The sequence below is a fragment of the Hylobates moloch genome, unplaced genomic scaffold (assembly GCF_009828535.3).
Source record: "Hylobates moloch isolate HMO894 unplaced genomic scaffold, HMol_V3 SCAFFOLD_2, whole genome shotgun sequence".
NCBI lineage: Eukaryota > Metazoa > Chordata > Mammalia > Primates > Hylobatidae > Hylobates > Hylobates moloch.
Genome location: NW_026652277.1, coordinates 163371445 through 163390382, shown reverse-complemented (window position 1 = coordinate 163390382; position 18938 = coordinate 163371445). Strand labels below are relative to the sequence as shown.

At 46.0% G+C, this 18938-nt stretch overlaps 1 protein-coding gene across 4 annotated transcripts in view; it reads right to left on the bottom strand.

The window, feature by feature from the left end:
- Positions 1-18938, bottom strand: part of TIAM2 (TIAM Rac1 associated GEF 2) — a 168646-nt gene that overhangs the window by 27047 nt on the left and 122661 nt on the right. Inside the window, exon 1 of one of the 4 annotated variants that reach the window (XM_032160962.2) lies at positions 14055-14184. The exons of the other annotated variants lie outside the window; for them this stretch is intronic. The gene's annotated coding sequence lies outside the window, so the exon portion shown is untranslated. Of the gene's footprint in view, positions 1-14054; positions 14185-18938 lie in introns of those variants that run through there. 4 annotated transcript variants of the gene reach the window in all.

The window sequence follows — 18938 nt, the reverse complement described above, 5'->3', positions numbered from 1 at the left end:
CCCATATTATTTGTCTTCTAGACTAGACAGTTGCATTTCCAAAGGTTCTATTTCCTGGGCAGAATGAGAACATAAACTGTGAAAGTAAACAGTCACCTAAAGAAATTGTGGTATGAAGAGGAGCCATGTGCAGCAGCTGCCAGTGATGCCAGAGACCAACATCTGCTGACCAGAAGAAAAGGACGTGATTCACTGGTAAGGGAAGAAAGTAGGGCCGGGTGCAGTGGCTCACGCCTATAATCCCAGCACTTTGGGAGGCTGAGGCAGGCAGATCACTTGATGTCAGGAGTTTGAGACTAGCCTGGCCAACATGGTGAAACCCCATCTCTACTAAAAATACAAAAAAAAATTAGCCAGGCTTGGTGGCACATGCCTGTAATCCCACCTACTCAGGAGGCTGAGTTGGGAGGATTGCTTGAACCTGGGAGGCAGAGGTTGCAGTGAGCCAAGATCGTGCCACTGTACTCCAGCTTGGGTGACAGAGCAAGACTCCATCTCAAAAAAAAAAAAAAAAAAAAGTAGGTCTGCCATTTTAAAGTAATTTAAAAGTAATTTTATCTATATTTACTATATATAAATATGTATGCATAGATTTTTATAAAATTGAACTACATGTATAATAAATGCAGTGGTTAACACTGCCTTTCAAGTTATTTTAATCTTCTGGCTTATCTGAGTTTTCTCATTTTTTATAGCAGTTGAATTTTTACAATGTTTAATGGAATCTTTTCCTACCACTTAAAAAAAAATTATTTGAGGCAGAAAAGGCCTGATAAGACATTCTGCTTCCATAAAGACACTGTGATGAACAAGACTGGCATAATCGCTCCTTGAGTCTGGCTGGGAAGACAAGCTTTGAGCAAGTCATTCAAAGGTGACCAGTGCCTAAAGTGTGGGGTCCTACGGAAACACAACAGAGAGAGCTACTCTGGTTGGAGCAAGGACAGGAATAGCTAACACTGGAGCCAGGGTTAAAGTCAGCTAAACTATGCACAGCTTGGGGCTGGGGGAAGCACAGAGTGTGTCAGGAACTGAAGGCTAGTGTAACTGTGGCCCAAGGCAGGAGAGAGAGGCAGGGTCTGGCAGGTGCGAGTTAGGAACTGTGGACACCTCAAAGACAAGAGGTGGTGAACTTTCTGTGAAGGAGACGAGCTCAGGGGAGAGCAGGGGTGCGTGGAGGAGACCCACCTGGAGGTGAGTTCAGCAGCCCCTGCTGCCTACTGGACACACAGCTTACAGGTGACAGCATGATGGGCTATGTGGTGGATTTGCACTCTCGGTGGTACAGGTGTCACCTGGTGATATGGTTTGGCTCTGTCCCCACCCAAATCTCACCTTGAATTGTAATGATTCCCATGTGTCATGGGAGGGACTTGGTGGGAGGTAATTGAATCATGGGGGTGGGTTTCTCCCATGCTGTACTCGTGATAGTGAATAAGTCTCATGAGATCTGATGGTTTTATAAAGGGCAGTTCCCCTGCACACGCTCTCTTGCCTGCCGCCATGTAAGATATGACTTTGCTCCTCCTTCACCTTCCCCCACGATTGTGAGGCCTCCCCAGCCATGTGAAACTGCGAGTCCATTAAGCTTCTTTTTCTTTATAAATTACCCAGTCTCGGGTATTTCTTTGCAGCGGTATGAAAATGAACTAATACACCTGGGCTCTGCCCCTTTTCACGATCCCACTGTAAGTGTGAAACTCACACCAAGGGCCTCAGAATGTGCTTGAGACTAAGCTTTTCTTCAATAATTACTTCTTTCAAGACAGAAGACTTAGGCACACAGGCCCTGGAGTTATAACAAACCTTGGCCATGGCCATGATCAGCTGTGTGATCGTGGCTAACTGCTCCATGACTCAGTTTACTTGCCTATAAAAGCAGGGATCACATTTAAAGGGTGGTCGAGAGCATTCAGTGAGATAAAATATGTAAAAATACTTAGCATAGTACAAGGATTCCATGAAGGCCAGGGCTCAATGAAAGTTATAATTTGCACAGGGCATTCAATGTCTCAGGTTCTTCTATTTTCACAAGTATGGAAGAAAAAATTTTCCGAGTGCCCCAAAGGAAGGGCAAGAACAGTCAAATTCATCTCATCAGCAGTTTCTTACTGGGCACCTCCTGTCTGCCAGGCTGTGTTCTGGGTGTGAGGATAAAAGGCAGAAAAAGGCAACAGGCACAGTGACAACAAAACTCAGTATCTCAATAAAGTGGCAAGGGCTACGGGAAGAGTAACAATGAGGGGAGGTGTGCAGAAGGCCAGGGCTGGAATGAGCAGCTCCAGTCATGGTCACAGAGGGAGGAGGTGGGGAGTGGCCACCCGCTGTCTGGAGGAAATGCGAACATACTTCCCTGAGAAGGCAGACGGCATGTGCATGTCCCAAGTGGCAAATCCTCAGTGCCTAGGGGGCATGCCCCAGGAAGGCATGTCAGAGCTGCATGCTGGAGAGAGGAAGGGCCATGGTCACTGCTGTGGGGTTTCCCAGACCAGAGTCACAGGCAGGGCCCCTGCTCCCCAGGAGGGAGCAACTGAGCAGCTGGTGGCAGAGCGGTGGGAACAGGAGGAGCGTCGGGCTTGTGTGTCCTCGCTGCCTGCCTTCTGCTCGGTTTCCTTATTTAACAGGAGTTTGGTCGGAATTCAGGAATGAATAAGATGTTCTCTCTGCCAAGGAAGTTTCAAGGGCCGGGCAGCATTTCTACACAACCAGCCACCTCTTTCACATAAAATTCTGGGAGTTTCAATGCTACCCTTAAGGCTAATCTGTCTAATGTATGCCTCCTCTGCCAGAAACTGCATTTTCTCTAACCCATTTTTCACCCGGAAAGAAAGATACGGCTTTGCTTCTGATTAACAGCCTCCCCAAGTTTTGGGATAACAGACATGAGCCATCATGCCCAGCCAGGAAAGGTCTTTAGTGTTACATACTCTGAGACTGTATTGAGACTTTTTTCTTTTTATATATTCATGATTGGACAATAAAGCGCCAAAAGATTATCTTTATCACTTTATTTGAAGACAAAATATGTCAATAACAGCAACTATAACCAAATTCTTGACAGACTAGAGCTCTGACAAATCTCCGTTAGCCACCAATTTCCTGGGCAGGTCAAGTCTATCCTACAGAAGACTGAGGACAAAATTCAGTTGCATACTGGAAGCGGGAGATCGCACACACTTAGGCTTAACAGTTCAGGCTGTGTCCACCCAGCTTTGCTTAGGACAGCTCTGCCCAACTACCTGAGCCCAGACTGTCCCTTAACTAAGCCCTTCCTCCCTTTCTCTGGCTCCCTAGAAATTGATTTTCTTTCTAGTTGCAATCCATGTGGGTTCCCGGCTGCCTTAACCTAGAAAACAAAACAAAAAATAGGGCAGCACCTGGCTCCCAGGTACAGACCAAGCACTCTGCTCTGATAATAGTTCTAAGATGCTCAGAAAATAATTCGGTTGCGCCTATTCCAGTTCCTTGCTGACACTCCTTGGGCATCCTAGATGCGCTTCTAGACTGCTGAGGAGGCTGCATCCTCTGCTGGGTCTCTGCAGCTGTCACAGTCTACCTGCTTTTGGAACATAAGCCTTGGGTCTCTATATCCTCACAGATTCCTCTTGTCGATGGGGGTGTAGCCAACTTTGTAAATTAAGCTAGAGAACCAAAAAGTCTTGTCCAGATTTCTAACATCGTACCTTGCAATTTCACAAATACAGTCGCTCTACCTTTAAATCAATTCAAGAGTGAATACACCCACATGCCATGAGTCTGATATTTAAACACAGTTTTCTCCCCTTTCTTCTACACGCAGTGCCATATTCTCCTTACTAGGCAGTGTGGTGTCATGGGAAGAAGTGCTTTAGAAGCTGGCAGGGCTGGGTGCGATCCGTGGTACAGTCACTGCCTAGGACACATTGACCTGCTAGTCGACATCTCTGGATTTGAGTTTTCTCATGCTAAATGGGGCTGGTAATATCTGTTCAATAGGGTTGTGGGGAAAATGGGTTTAAATGAAGTGATGTATTTAAAACACATTGTATTCGCCATGGGCTAAGTCTCCGCAGACTGGCTCAGCACCCCTGCAGTTTACAAAGCCCTTCCGCGTGCCTAGTCTATTTCACCTCACAGCCATGAAACAGTTGTGGAAATGGAATCCCACTTTCTTAACAAATAAGGATTCAGGAGAGTGAATGATTTTTCCAAAGCCCACTGTGAGTGCATGGAAAGCTCCAGCAATTCTGGTCCAAGTATCTTTTCACTTTGTGCAACAGCAAATTAAGAGACAAACATCTACTTTCCTTTCCAACTTAGTAGAGCAGGAGGGAAAATCCTTCTAGTTAACTCTCCTATTTCTTATGTATCCCACTCTCTGAGCACATACTGCAAATGTACTATTTGGGATGGCCTTTGCCACAGGACAATCAGAGCCAACTCAAGATGACAGCAACTCAGCAACAGAGACAGGGGTGCAAAACAAACAGCTTGACTTGCCCTGGATTATTCTTCTCCAGAAGAAACCAAGCCACAGTTTCACTGACGGGGACAGATACACAGGGGCACAGGCTCTGACTTGGGGGAATGAAGGGGACTATGTCACCACCTGAATTTGTTGCAGGCAAATTATGAATTCTTAAATTTTTTTTAGCATTTAAATTTCAGCATCTGCAATCTTTTTTCTTCCCTGCCCTCCACCCCCACCCGAGATGGAGTTTCGCTCTTGTTGCTCAGGCTGCAGGGCAGTGGCACAATCTCTGCTCACTGCAACCTCCGCCTCCTGGGTTCAAGTGATTCTCCTGCCTCAGCCTCCCGAGTAGCTGGGATTACAGGCATGCACTACCACGCCCAGCTAATTTTTTTTAGTAGAGACGGGGTTTCACCATGTTGGTCAGGCTGGTCTCAAACTCCTGACCTCAAGTGATCTGCCTGCCTCGGCCTCCCAAAGTGCTGGGATTACAGGCGTAAGCCACCACACCCAACCTACCATCTGCAATCTTTTGTTTCCACTTAAAAGCAGAGCCCACAAAGATGCTCAGCCAGCCAAGGGGGCTACTGAGGCTGGGCAGCCTTGCATCCCATTCCCTATTGGTACATTAGTATCTTATGACACCTTCAGCAGTCACACTTACTTCTACTGATGGCTGCTTTTTCAGGTTTCATGGATCAAAGATGCCTTTCATCGCTTATGAAGAGTGTGATGGGGGCAGGGAGACAGGGTCCAGGCACTATGATTTTGTCTGAAATCACATCCTCTTCATGCTTAGAAAGCCCCACACTTTCTCTTCTAATATTGGCTTACAACAATGCGTGGAATCTGGTTTCAAAAAAGTTGTAGCTTCTGGGAGGAACGTCATAAGCATATAAAACATCAATTATATGTTAATATCCTGGAACCTTAATTAGGCAGGGGTACTGCCAAGGGCTACTTGCCTTTAAGTGAGCACAGATACCCTGTATACTCCTTTAATTATGGTTTTTGTTCAATGTTTTTTGCTGGATTTGAGTAATGCAGTAGTCACATCTGGCACCCTCATCAACAGGTTCTCAAAATAATGATAATCTCATATGGAACAATACCTATCTTTATTTATATAAGTATTTATCTGAGACTTTACCACTCTATAATCTACACTGACTTCTAACAGAAATGAAGTAAAATTTAAACTAAGACAACTATCATTTTCAATAAATAGCTTGACAGTTTTGATCAAACTTCTTAAAAATAGAAATCAATAAATACACGGGAAGCAAAGCCAGGTATCCCTGGTGGTGAGAAGAAGAGCTGGGGATCTAGGGAAGGCAGCAGAACCAGGACACTCAGGCAAGAAAAAAATGGAAGAGACAGAGTGAGGGCGGCAGAATGTGAACAGAGACTTTCTTTAAAGCCCCACACTTAGAAGTTATCTGTAAGCCTCACATTGTATTACTGCTTGATCATCCACCTTTCCCCATCTTGGTAACTCATCCGTAAAAGCCCCAAATTCAGGACCTCGGTGCTCAAATGAGAGGAAGGCAAAGTGCCTGCCTGTCCTGATGTGTGTGTCACCCGGGCCCTCAAAGTGCCCTTTGTCTATGCCTGAATGAACCAAGAAAGGAATAAATTCTTAAAAATCCCAGCTGGGTGCATTGGCTCATGCCTGTAATCCCAGCACTTTGGGAGGCCGAGGTGGGTGGATCACCTGAGGTCAGGAGTTCAAGACCAGCCTGGACAACATGGCGAAACCCTGTCTCTACCAAAAATACAAAAATTAGCTGGGTGCAGTGGTGCATGCCTGTAATTCCAGCTATGCGGGAGGCTGAGGTGGGAGAATTGCTTGAACCTGGGAGGCAGAGGTTGCAGTGAGCCAAGATCGCACCATTGCACTCCAGCCTGGGTGACAGAGTGAGACCCATCTCAAACAAATAGACAAACAAATAAATAAATAGAAAATCCCAAAACCAGCTGAGAGCGGCATGCAAGGTAGGAAGATGGCAGGACTCCTCCAGGCATTCGGCATTTGTGGTTTCTGAGCAGTTGGTGATGAAATCCCCGGCTGTGCAGATGCCAGGCCAGAACCTTCTAAGCAACTGCACATCTCAGAGCCTCCTCCTCTGCCAGCTGTTTTCTGAAAACACCAGAGGACTCAGGTGGCAGCAAAGAATGAGAAAGCGCAAAGGCAGGTGAATAGCAGAGGCGGCAGCATGCGCTGGAGGCTGAACAAACACAATCGGGATGTGGAATGGGCAAGAACCAACAAAAGGACGACGGGGGAAAGAGAATTGGGGGCGCCTTTAAAACAAACCTCCATTCTCCTTCCTCCCATACTAATGACACATCCATGTTTTTCTTGCCCTTCATGTTATTATCAAGACAGCAGGAGACAGGTTTACAAAACGAATGATCCCATCTTAACCTTCAGCAGTTAGAAGCTGGTGCTTGAGATGGTGAAAATACCGTCATGTGTACCTGGATGAAGCACTTCCAGGCAGTGTTTTTCCATGACCCCTCCTCTCTCAACTCCAGGGTGTGACACACACATCTACTCTTAGCTGAGTCTATAGAGGAAATTGCAAAATGACTCAGAACAATTTCTCACAACTTACTTTTGCAAAAGCAAAAGCAGCTGCCACTGTGGAGCCGGGACTTTATCACAAGGTGAGAATCTGCTATGAGTCATGAAAGGCATAGAAAATGCCTTGAAACTCAAACACATCTTTTATTCAGTACAAGGTTTTCATTGGACTACAATCTCTACGCAAGAATATTTACAGAAGGCATCCAGGTGACGATTTCAGAACTTCGAACAATGGCAAGCATCTGAGAAGGCTTCGGTGAAGGGGATTTAATGAGTGAATGAACAATGCAACACTACACCCACCCCCTTGGTAGATATTAAAGATCGGATGAGATTCCAGGCACCCACACAGTGGCAAGCCAGAATTAGATAGTAATTGTGCCTATTACTTCTTTAAAAGAAAAAGGGCAAACGGCAACAAGGGCTTAGCTAATTTGCTGACGTGAAAAGGGGCAAGGATGAAATTCACTAGCAACACCCTTGCTGGGGAACACAGGAGCCACGGCTACCTGAGCTTCCCTTAAGCTGAGCATATAAAACACCCCTCCTAGTCCATCAGACAGCTATTTATTTTACTAAAGAGATCCATAAAAGTTTGGTTTGGGATCAAAATGTTAAAATTCTTACTCCAAAAAAAAAAAAAACCATTTTGTTCACTAATGATAGAAAATAAAACTTTCAAAATGCCAAAACACCCTGGCACATAATGTTGCAATTGGTGTTTAACAACCTGGGTTTGCATCCATTGAAGTGCAGAGTAAAAAAAAAAAGAAAAAAAAAATCTGGGGATGTCTAACCATCATCATCAATATAATCTATTCTGGTCTCAACCTAATAATTTTTTTGCCATCTAGGGGTTATTTATTTAACATTCCTCAACATCTCTTAGCACATTAAAAAAATAAAGCATTAATAGCTAATCTTACCCAAGCAATTAGACTAAGATAAAAACAAAGTTCAAAATATCACTTGACTATATAAACACAGTGTTGTTCATATTGTAGGTGCTTGATAACTGATTCTGCAATATCAGTAATACTAAGTCAAGACACAGGCTAAGCTATTCGAATGTTTACTCAAAGTAAGGATCACGAACTGACGGTTCATAAATTCCTAATGGGGAAAGCTGTGAATAAACATCATAAGACTGGGGAGCTCCCTGGAATTGTCTGCAATTTCTAACGTATGTGCATAAGCAATTTTCTGGGGACCCACAGCTTTCCTCAGATTCTCAAATGGTCTGCTTGAAATAAGTTCCTAAATAACGTAAGTGCATAAAAGAGCGGACAGCATCTGGAAATACGGTATCTAACCATCCTGACCTTCGCATACCATTACCTGAGAAGCCTCCAAAAATCTTAGAGGTTTTAGCTTCAATGAAATGCGTGAAGGACAATAAATGACCGAAGCAAATTTCTAATAGGGTTCTGCTAAGATTCTTCTTCTAAGAAGCTCTCCATATTCATGGGGATAAAAAGGGATATCCAGCAGAAAGCTGCTTTGGATCAGGCATTCAGGCAGAAAGACAGACAGGGAGAGCCATCAGGGCAGGACAGCTGGCTGGTCAGACGGACCCTTGAGTTTCACAGATAGGGAAGTTTGACACCTTACCCAAGGATGAAGAAACGGCTCCTCAGGGTACGACTTAGGGCAAAAAACCCATGTTTTTTTGTTGTGGTTGTTTTCTGTTTTTCTTGAAACAGAGTCTTGCTCTGTCATCCAGGTTGGAGTGCAGTGACGCAGTCTTGGCTCACTGCAACCTCTGCCTCCTGGGCTTAAGCAGTTCTCGTGCCTCAGCCTCCCGAGTAGCTGGGATTACAGGAATGAGCTACAATGCCTATCTAATTTTTGTATTTTTAGTACAGATACGGTTACACCATGTTGGCCAGGCTGGTCTCCAGCTCCTGGCCTCAAGCGATCCACCCGCCTCAACCTCCCAAAGTGCTGGGACTACAGGCATGAGCCACCACGCCCAGCCACACATGTGTTCTTACTCCGAGTGTACCCCATGTCGAGGTGGCTTCCCCAAAGAATAGGCAAGAACAGGCCGCATGTGGTGGCTCACACCTGTAGTCCCAACACTTTGGGAGGCTGAAGAGTGTGGATCACTTGAGGTCAGGAGTTTGAGACCAGCCTGGCTAACATAGTGAAACCCCATCTGTACTAAAAATACAAAGATTAGCTGGGCATGGTGGCGTGCACCTGTGGTCCCAGGTACTGAGGAGGCTGAGGCATAAGAATTGCTTGAACCCGGGAGGCAGAGGCTACAATGAACCAAGATCGCGCCACTGCACTCCAGCCTGGGCGACAAAGTGAGACTCCCTCTCAAAAAAACAGAAATAAATAAATAAAAAATAATAAGAATAGGCAAGAACCTGCAAATGGTATTTACACTGAGGCTAGTTTGGCCTGAGAAATCACACTTCCTGCTTTCTTCTCCCACAGAAAGCAAAATTCTATCAATTTTGCTCCATCTCTAATTCAGAAGCCCAGAAAGGAAATAAAGATCTAGAAATAGAGGGCTGAGGGGCATGGAGATGGAAGATGGAAGAAAGAGGACGGACATGGGACACTTGCCGTTCAACCCCATCTTCACTGTCATCCAGGTGGACAAAATTAAAGGGGAGACCTCAAACAGCTTGGCAAGAGGTCCCTTGCGACCACCTAAGTTGCAGGGAGCTGGCTGATGACTCCTTGAACTTGGCTTTCTGTTTGCCTTGAAAAGGTCAAACATATCCCACTTCAAGTGTCATCTCAGATAGGATGAGAGCAAAACCATGGCACCCGCTGTTTCAATGGAGAGAAAAAGTAAGGAGAAGCCTGTATCAGAAATAAATGTGGCAAATAAAGCATTAGGTGAAGATCAGCATCTCTGCTCAGTCAAGGTCAAATCTGTGTGTGGCCTCAGCTCTGAGTAGTCTCCAAGTCACTTTCCTGTGCATCACTGTCCCAGCAGGATGAGGAAAGGGAGTGTAATTATCTCTTCAGCAAGTTAATTTCAGAGCCAGCATTCCACCTGACAGGCCTTGATCCTCTAGCCCACCCCAGTGATTCACACTGCAGCTCTCACAGCGCTGCTCTCTAGAACTTTTTTTTACTTCTTTATTTTGTGATTCTGAAGATGACTCTTAATAATAACTTATTTCTTTTTTCCAAAAAAACACAAGATGAAAGAGAAAAGTCTGGAAAAGAAGAAAGCAGGGACAGAGGAAGGCAGGTAGGAAAGTACTGTGGCACAGAAAACAAGAGGGGAAAGAACCAAACACTGCATGTTCTCACTCATATGTGGAAGTTGAACAATGAGAACCATGGACACAGGGAGGGGAACATCACACACCGGGGCCTGTCATGGAGGCGGGTAGCTAGGGGACGGATAGCATCAGGAGAAATACCTTAATGTAGATGATGGGTTGACGGGTGCAGCAAACCAACGTGGCACATGTATACCTAGGTAACAAACCTGCACGTTCTGCACATGTATCCCAGAACTTAAAGTATAATAATAATTTTAAAAAGAGGTAAGACACGCTTAATTATTATCTATAACTTCAAGTTTAAAACAATGTCTTCTTTTTGTCCCTAGTTTGTAATGCAAATCCCTATTTTTTCATTAAACTCTTCTCTACAAAAAAAAAAAAAAAAAAAGCTGGGAAGCCAGTTGTGCTGACGAAAGTGCCACAGTGATCCAAAGACAGAAAGGAAAGGGGAAGAAGGGCAATCCGTGACCTCCCTGCATCCTTCCAACCTCACTGTGCGCCAGGTGCCATCATCCTTACTTTCCAGATCAGGAGACACAAGCACTGATGGGACCACGCTGGCCCAGGGCTCCTGGGGTTCTTACTGTGCAGCCTGCCAGGCCTCCAGACCAGTCTCGTCAGGCTCAAGTTCCCCTGCCTTGCATGATACTCTGCTCCTAGACATACGTGTATTCCATGTTTAATAGAGAAAACACAGGCCCTCTGCCATAGCTGCATGCAGACTCAGAGCCCCAGCCAAAGTCTCATTCAATAACTCAACACCCCATGTCTGAGTTTTAAAAGCCTCCCTGGCAAAGGCACAGCCAGCTGAGGACTCATCAGGCAACTTCCTGTTGCTGGCAATTTCTCTTTGGCCCCAGTTAGCCCACAGCACAGACCATGCCAACAGCCCCACTGCCCACTTTTTAGTTTGCCTCTGTCCAAGGACCCACTTGGCAGGAGGAATCAGCCCAGCTGACGGGAAGGGCCAGTTGCAAGAAATGGCGAGAAAGGTCACCAGCAAGTTTCTTCCCACTGCCTTCCTGCCATGCTCTGTTGTTCATCCCTCTCTACAGGACAAGCTCTCCATTGCCAAATGGCCTTCCAGGCAGCCACTTGCTTGGAACGCTGTCTTTTGGATTCTCAATATCACTCTTTTTTTTTTTTCCTGTTTTTCCTGTTGACACATAAGTGACTTTGCCAACCCTGTTGAATAGAGCGTGTAAGTTATCCCTGGCAAAGAAAAGAACAGGTCTCTGTATGCTTTATGCCACAGTAATGTCTTCTATAGCCACCGTCTTCCTGCCACACCCAGCAAGGGGTTGGCATCTGCCTAACACATCCACCCTAATAACCAAGGATAGACCAAGAAGAGCGGGGGCACAAATACTCTGGAGCATGGAAAATAGGAAATTAAAAAAAAAAAAAATCCAACTCACTACAAAGAGATCAAATGGTCTTTGAGACTCCAACAAAAACTAAGCACAGTCATTTCAAACAAGTCCACAAACTTGCCTCCAAGTCTCTGCCAAGGAAGTGTGGCGTTAGAGAGGCAGAATAAGGCATACGCGCTGGCGCCACACTCCGCCCAACTCTGACCCCTGGCGATCTGTGTCCTTGCCGCCTCTCTTCCAGGAGGGGCAAAGTCTGCAAGCCCTCTTCGGCTGGCAGAGGCGCTCAGGCTTCACTAAGCATCTCGGTGTTCACAGCCTACTCCTGCTAAAGAGAAAGGCAGATCTAACATACACTATTTTTATTTGGTCACTTGAAGCGACCCTTTGGAAAAGCTCATCCATTTACAACACTATACATTAAAAAAAAGCAGCTACATGGTGAGCAGACTTTGTCTCCACGCAGACAACAAAGAGGACCCAATTCTTACAGCTTTTGGTTTCTAGTTCGTTTTCATCTCATGGGATGGTTGGGGAGAAGTTGATCACTGACACTAACTTCAAGAACACGGGGTGGGCAGCTAAGATGGTCAAGAACACGGGGTGGGCAGCTAAGATGGTCAAGAACACGGGGTGGGCAGCTAAGATGGTCAAGAACACGGGGTGGGCGGCTAAGATTGTCAAGGCATGCACATGTCTTACTTTCAACAACACTTTATTGAGGTGCTCATCTATTTGTTCACAGTTTCCTACCTTACATCGAATCTCAGATCAAGAGGCCATTAGGTGAGCAGCAGGGAAAACCTTCACACACGTATACATGGGAGACACACCAGGAAGGGGCAGCTTACAGCCTAATCCTCTCTCCCCTGCTGCCAGTGCTCCTAGCTGGACATAATCTCACGTGATCCCTTTGACAACACCGGGTTGGTGGTGGTGTTATGTTTATTTATAGAGGAAGATACACAGGCTTAGAAGTTGGGTAACTTGCCCCAGGTCACATAATGATAAAGCCTGGTGGATGGGAATACAAATTCAGGTTTCCAAGCATCAGGTCGAGTTCTTTCCAACATACCACTGCCTCCAAGAAAGGGCTACCTGGAATTAGGTCTTTGTGACAGATTATTGTCTTCCTGCTATAGAGTGCCACACCCCAAGCCATTTTTCAGGGACAAAGTGTTTGCCTTGAGGATGCCATCTCTCTGTGCATTAAAATAGGAATTTAGTCACATAACTTGCATTTAGAAATAGGCGTATTTGGTTTTAAGAAAAGGATCATGATTCTATTCATCTATTGAACAGCAACCATGGAGAAAGACTACGATTTATAAATAAGTTATCTTTTAGCTTGACTGCCTAACAAAAACATAACCAAAAAGATCTTGCAATAATGCAGGCAAGTTACACCAAAGGAAGATGAATACTCCAAGAATGCTGGAAAGCAAATCATGTGGTCCAATAATTTTTTCTTTTCCTTCAGCTTCTTAGATAGGCAAGCTCTTAAAAGCAATTCATGTGAAAAAATACTCAAAAGGTTAAGCTAAGTGGGTGAGCAGAAATTAAATATTAAATGCAAGTTTTGTTCACGCTGTACACTAAAAGCCATAGCCACTAGTGCACGTTCTTTTTTTTTTTTTTTTTGCCTAGAAAAAATAAACAGGACAAAATATATCAATTATATCTTAAACATGATTAAATTGCAAAGAGCACAACACACAGTTGTCACGCTGTGTATCTCCAGATTCTCAATGCTCTCTGTTCTGTCAACACAACGCCTACAAACGGCAAAAATAATCCCTGCCAAAGCTACGCTAGGTTATTACATAAAATTCTTCCACAAAGCCGAAAAATTATTTCATCAAGAATAACTAAATTAAAAGCTCTGCTTACCTTGTAGAAAACGGGTTTCATGTTTGTGAATTTTCTTTTACAGCATTAAACCCAATATAAGTATTAATATGTGCTATACTCCAAGGAAATTTTACAAGCATACAATTAATTGCTATATTCAAATTATTCCTCCCTCTCTTTTCCAGCATATTTTACAGAGTAAATATTTCTCTAGGCCTTTCTGGTATCTTTATATTTCAAAAAGATAGAACTATTTCGGAGATGAAGTTAAAGATTTTGGGATGAGGAAGGAACAGTGACAGCGCCACAGAACGGGTATCCAAAAGAAGTTCTCTTATCCTTAGCTGTAAAAAGCATGTAAAGATCACTGTCAGAATCCCTTCTGGGGAGAAAGGCATCTCTTCTCATCTGCATATCAGTCTTTAGACATTTTTAGAGCAAAATCAACTTTCAATCAAGAAAAGGCAACCATGCAAGCATGCCTCCACTTGGATCAAAATCTTCACCCGTGAAAATCAAAGCCCTTGTTTACTTACACGCTGTACGTAAAAAGGAAAAGTTCAAAGAAACCTGCTCCCTCTGGGAGAACGGATCACATCTCAGTCGGCTGTTGGGAGATGTGTAAGACACGCGCTGTCTCTCCCTCTCATCCCCAGGCAATGAAAAAATCCCAAACTGCTCTTTCAAGTCACATTCACAAGGACGTCCTAGCGCCACCAAGCTCTTCCTCCACAGCAGCACCGGTGATTGGGGGAAGCTGGCCCCCTGCTCTGTTTCCACCCATGCCGGGAGCCTGCCTGCTCTAGAAAGGCACCGGGTTACCACAGATGTGGAGACAACGGGACCACAGAGGGCCATGTCTCCTGAGCCTCAGAGCCAGCTCAGCAGGTGGAGTGCAGGCAGCATATCTGTGGGGACTGCTTAACACACCTCAAGTTCCCAGAACAAACCGAAAACTCTTTCAACCTCCTCACCCAAAGGGACATTGTATATTCCTTTCAAACTCCAAACTATTATAATAGCACATGCTAATTGCTAACAATACTGGGGAAAAAAATCCCCCCTTCAGGAGAGGCTGACAGGGTCACACAAAGAGCTATGACAGTAATAGGCACCCTTACAGAGAAGAAGCCAATCAATTAGGAACCATTTGCAGAAATTGCGGGGCTGTCAAAAGCCCTGGGTACAGCTGTGCTTCATCAAACCAGGCTTCATTTGATTTTCAAGGGAAATTATTCTTTATTCTAATGTCTAGAATAGTTGTTAGTAAAATACCCCAAACAGCCCAGGTTCAACCAGGGTCTAATCTGAAAAGGAGTTAATGACCCCTGAGAAGACCAGTTGGACTAGGGCAGAAAGCCCAGAAAACAGAGGCAGATCTTCTCCCTGAGGAGAGACCACCTTCTGAGGACATGGCACGGCGGGGCGGAGGGGCGGAGGGGCAGAGGGGCCGAGGAGCAGAGGGACGGGGGGAGGGTGAGGGGGGCGAGGGAGGCGAGGGGGGGCGAGGGGGGCGAGGGAGGCGAGGGGGGCGAGGGAGGCGAGGGGGGTGGGGGGGCGAGGGGGGCGAGGGGGGTGGATCCCGAAAAATCCACTCCCAGCACACACTAGGCATTCACCAGACACCTCCCACATCACCACTTCAAAAACAGAACAGGGCTGCGTGCACGGTGACTCACACCTGTAATCCTAGCACATGGGGAGGCTGAGGCAGGAAGATTGCTCGAGCCCAGGAGTTTGAGACCAGACTGGGCAACACAGTGAGACCTAATCTCTACAAAAAATAAACAAAATTATCTGGGCATGGTGGCAGGCACCTGTGGTCTCAGCTACTTAGGAGGCTGAAGTGGGAGGATCACTTCAGCCCAGGAGGTCAAGGCGGCAGTGAGTCGAGATCACGCCATTGCACTCCAGGCTGGACAAAAGGGTGCGACCTTGTCTCAAAAAAAAAAATAAACTTTAAAACAATAAAAAAAAATCCAGAAGAGGATTGGTTTAGACATAACATGATGTTTCCAAAAAAAATTTTAAATGTTTAAAAAAAAAAACAAAAACAAAAAACAAAAAAAAGTAATCCTTAAATTTGAAATTTTCTTTTTCTTTTCACTAATGTCCACCACAGTTTTTACTTTTGGTGGCCACTGATTCTTCTTTCCCAAGAAACAAAGAACGGGGAAACTGAGTAACTGCTAGGTATTTACCGAAGGTTTGTAAAAATGTACTGAAATTCATCATAACTTCATATCTAAGAACGGTAAGGTGATAACTACGTTAGACTTGAGAGGAATTTTACAGCAAATGCTTAACATGCTCATTCTTTCAATGAATTTTTTTCTTCTGTGTTCTTTGGTGTTATTTGCTTTCTCCTTCCTCCACTTTTAACAATGAAAATTGAAGCTCAGATGACCCCAATTTCAACTGGAATCCAGCTTTCTCTCTTCTTCTAAATTTCTGACGTTCCAATGTTCACTTTGTAAACGTTTTGCTTAGTTACTATAGGCATTGTTAAATAACAGAGTTGGCAATGGCCTTAACATGCTAACTTTTTGCATATCTATTTTGCTGAATCTTAAGGTAAACTTTGGGAAAAAATTCAATTTCCTTCTTAAGAGCTCTGATGTGTAACTCAAGCAGATCTTAAGAGAGGAGAAGTCATTATCCCTCATGGTGTCAAGTGAGATTCCCCCAAGCTACCATCCTGTGCCAGTGCCCCCACAGGCACACTTAACTTTTAAATACATGGCCTTGCTCCATCAGTGTTTCAGGAGGATTTCATTTTCTAAAAATTTTAAGTCAGGCCAGGCACAGTGACTCACACCTGTAATCCCAGTACCTCAGGAGGCCAGGGTAGGAGGATCTCTTGAGCCCAGGAGTTTGAAACCAGCCTCAGCAAAAAAGTGAGACCCCATATCTATTGTATTATTAAAATAAGATTTAAAAATAATTTAAGACAAAGCTATCAAAACACATCTATTTGATGCTCTAGGATCCACTGCTTCATTAAAAAGCTAATGAATATTAGATAAGCTATTGGGTTCCCAAAATTAAATAACCCACTAGAGATAGAACAGAGTAGAAGGACTAAAAATGCTTATGAATTTCAGTTTCGTAAAATAACTTGCATCCTGGGACATAACCAGGCCAGCGAAGGCAGCTGAGCATTTGCTTTGCATGAGGAATGAGGAGGAGAGGGAGGAGAAATTTGGAAGAAGGTGCACGGAAAACGGGAGAAGAGAGCAGGGAGTGAGGAAGGGAAAGGGAGAAGAGAGGGGAGGCGGAGAGCCCACAGCTGCTTCATCAAACCAGCTACTTCAGAACCAGACATATCCGTTCTGAAGCTGGCAGGCTCTAACCTGGTCCCTCACACACAGGGGATGTCACCAACCCCCAAAAGGTATGCCACATGGCTCCTCCAATGGGTGTGCCATGCTCCTGGCTCCTGGTGGTCTTGATGGCAGTGGTGGCCCATCTGGAGCAGTCACTGTGATGATGCCGGCTGCAGTGGGGGAGGCACGGCCAGGGCTGTGCGTTCCATGGAGCCAGCAGGAGCTGAGAATGTGGAAGCTCCACCCAATCCTGAAGTGGCAGGGTGGGAGCCTCATGCTCCTTGGGCACAGCTGTGGCTGCCCAGCGTGGTTCCAGACCCAGACATCTCTGTGCTCTTGGGAGACAGGAGCAGAAAGAAGCCCCGCCCTCCCGGGCACTGCTGCAGCCGCCTAGCCGCGACTGTGGACCCAGGCATCTCTGCACTCTCAGGGGCCTGGGAAGGACCCCTTGCCCCCACAGGCTTGAAAGTAGCCTGCTCCCACTGCCTGGCTTCTCCCTACTGGCGCCCGCTCTAGTCTTGGAGCAAAATGGAGTCCGAGCCCAGGCACTGCTGCAACCCAGCCATGGGTGGACACGCTCAGGGCAGCACTGACATGCCAGCCCCCAGCTGTACTTTGGGCACCAACGAGTATGGGAGGCAGGCCGAGGAGGGGACTGAGGGCAGCTCGGCCCTGGCCTGCAGGCACCTTTTGGCACAAACAGCCTGGGCACCATGAAGAGCGGCAGGACGCAGACAGGCTCCTGGGTGGAAAGGGGTGGGTCCCCAGAAAAGCCCCACCTTCAAGCTGGGGAAGGCCTGAAGTCTGGAGCTGGGCTGCCAGTCCCACAGACCAGAGTGGGAACTTATGGAGCTTTTTCTGGGCTTACCCATGGCCACTATGGACCAATCAGTACACACTTTCTCCCCTCTGAGCCCTGGACTCAGCCAGACTCAAAGAGACAATGAGACAACCAGCTAAGGAAAGGAGCTACTCCAGGGTCTCCTCTCATCAGTACTACCAGCTGTGGAGAGGAGCTACCCACTCCAGGGTCTGCTCTCTGCTGAGAGGTGAATGCTCTATGGGACAACCAGCCTGCAGAGAGAAGCTATCCACTGTGGGTTTCCTCTGAGCTGTTCTATGGCTCAATAAAGCTCCTCTTCACCTTGCTCACCCTCCCCTTGTCTGTGTACCTCATTCTTCCTGGTCATGGGACAAGAATTCAGGACCTGCCTAATGGCAGGCCTGAAAGAGCTACAACACAAACAGGGCCAAAACATGCCCCTTGCTCACCACATTACAGGTGACAAGGAGAGAAGAGAGGAGGAGAGAAAAGCTGCAGCCCTTCAGGGAACCCAGACCTAGGAGTTCCCAGAACCAGGGCTATGCCACCCTCTTTGGGGCTCAGCAGTTCCTGGCATCTCCAAGCTTCCAGGTACTGGTGCAGGCCATGGAAGCTGCTTGTAGTATGTGTGATCCAGCCATAGCTTCACAGGGAACTGGCACCCGTGCTAGAGCCTGGAGCTGCTGCCTGCCCTACCACAGCCAGCATGCCTGCCTGTGTGGGGTGGCCAGACCCCACACGTGCTCACTGACACACCCCTCACCACTCTGCTCACTCTTGGCAGGCATGGGATGCAGGCCAGTAGTGCAAGTCGAGCACAGCCTGCTAGGTCGAGTGGGCCTAGTGGGCCCAAGCAAAACTTGAGCAAAGGCACCCTTGGCCACAGAGGTTTCCGGCTGAAGTGATACCCCAAGAATCTTGTGATAGTGTTAGTCTAAACCCAACCGAGGCATCGTTCCACTTTATAACTTTCATTTAAATGCCTATCATTGCTTCTATTTCTTCCATTCTTATTTTGTATTTAAGACAAAAACAAATACAGAAGACTTATAATTTCAAAATCGATTAGAACTGGACTGGATATTAACACAGATTATGTCAATCAGACCATTTCTGAAAGGGTAGCTGACAACGAACAGTTAAAAACACAGGAAAGGAATGGAATGTAACAAATGCTGCCAAGGATGTGGATGAAGTAGAAGCCTCCTGCATTGCTGCTTGGAATGTCAAATAGTGCAGCATTGTGGGAGACCATGGGCTGTTCCTCAAAA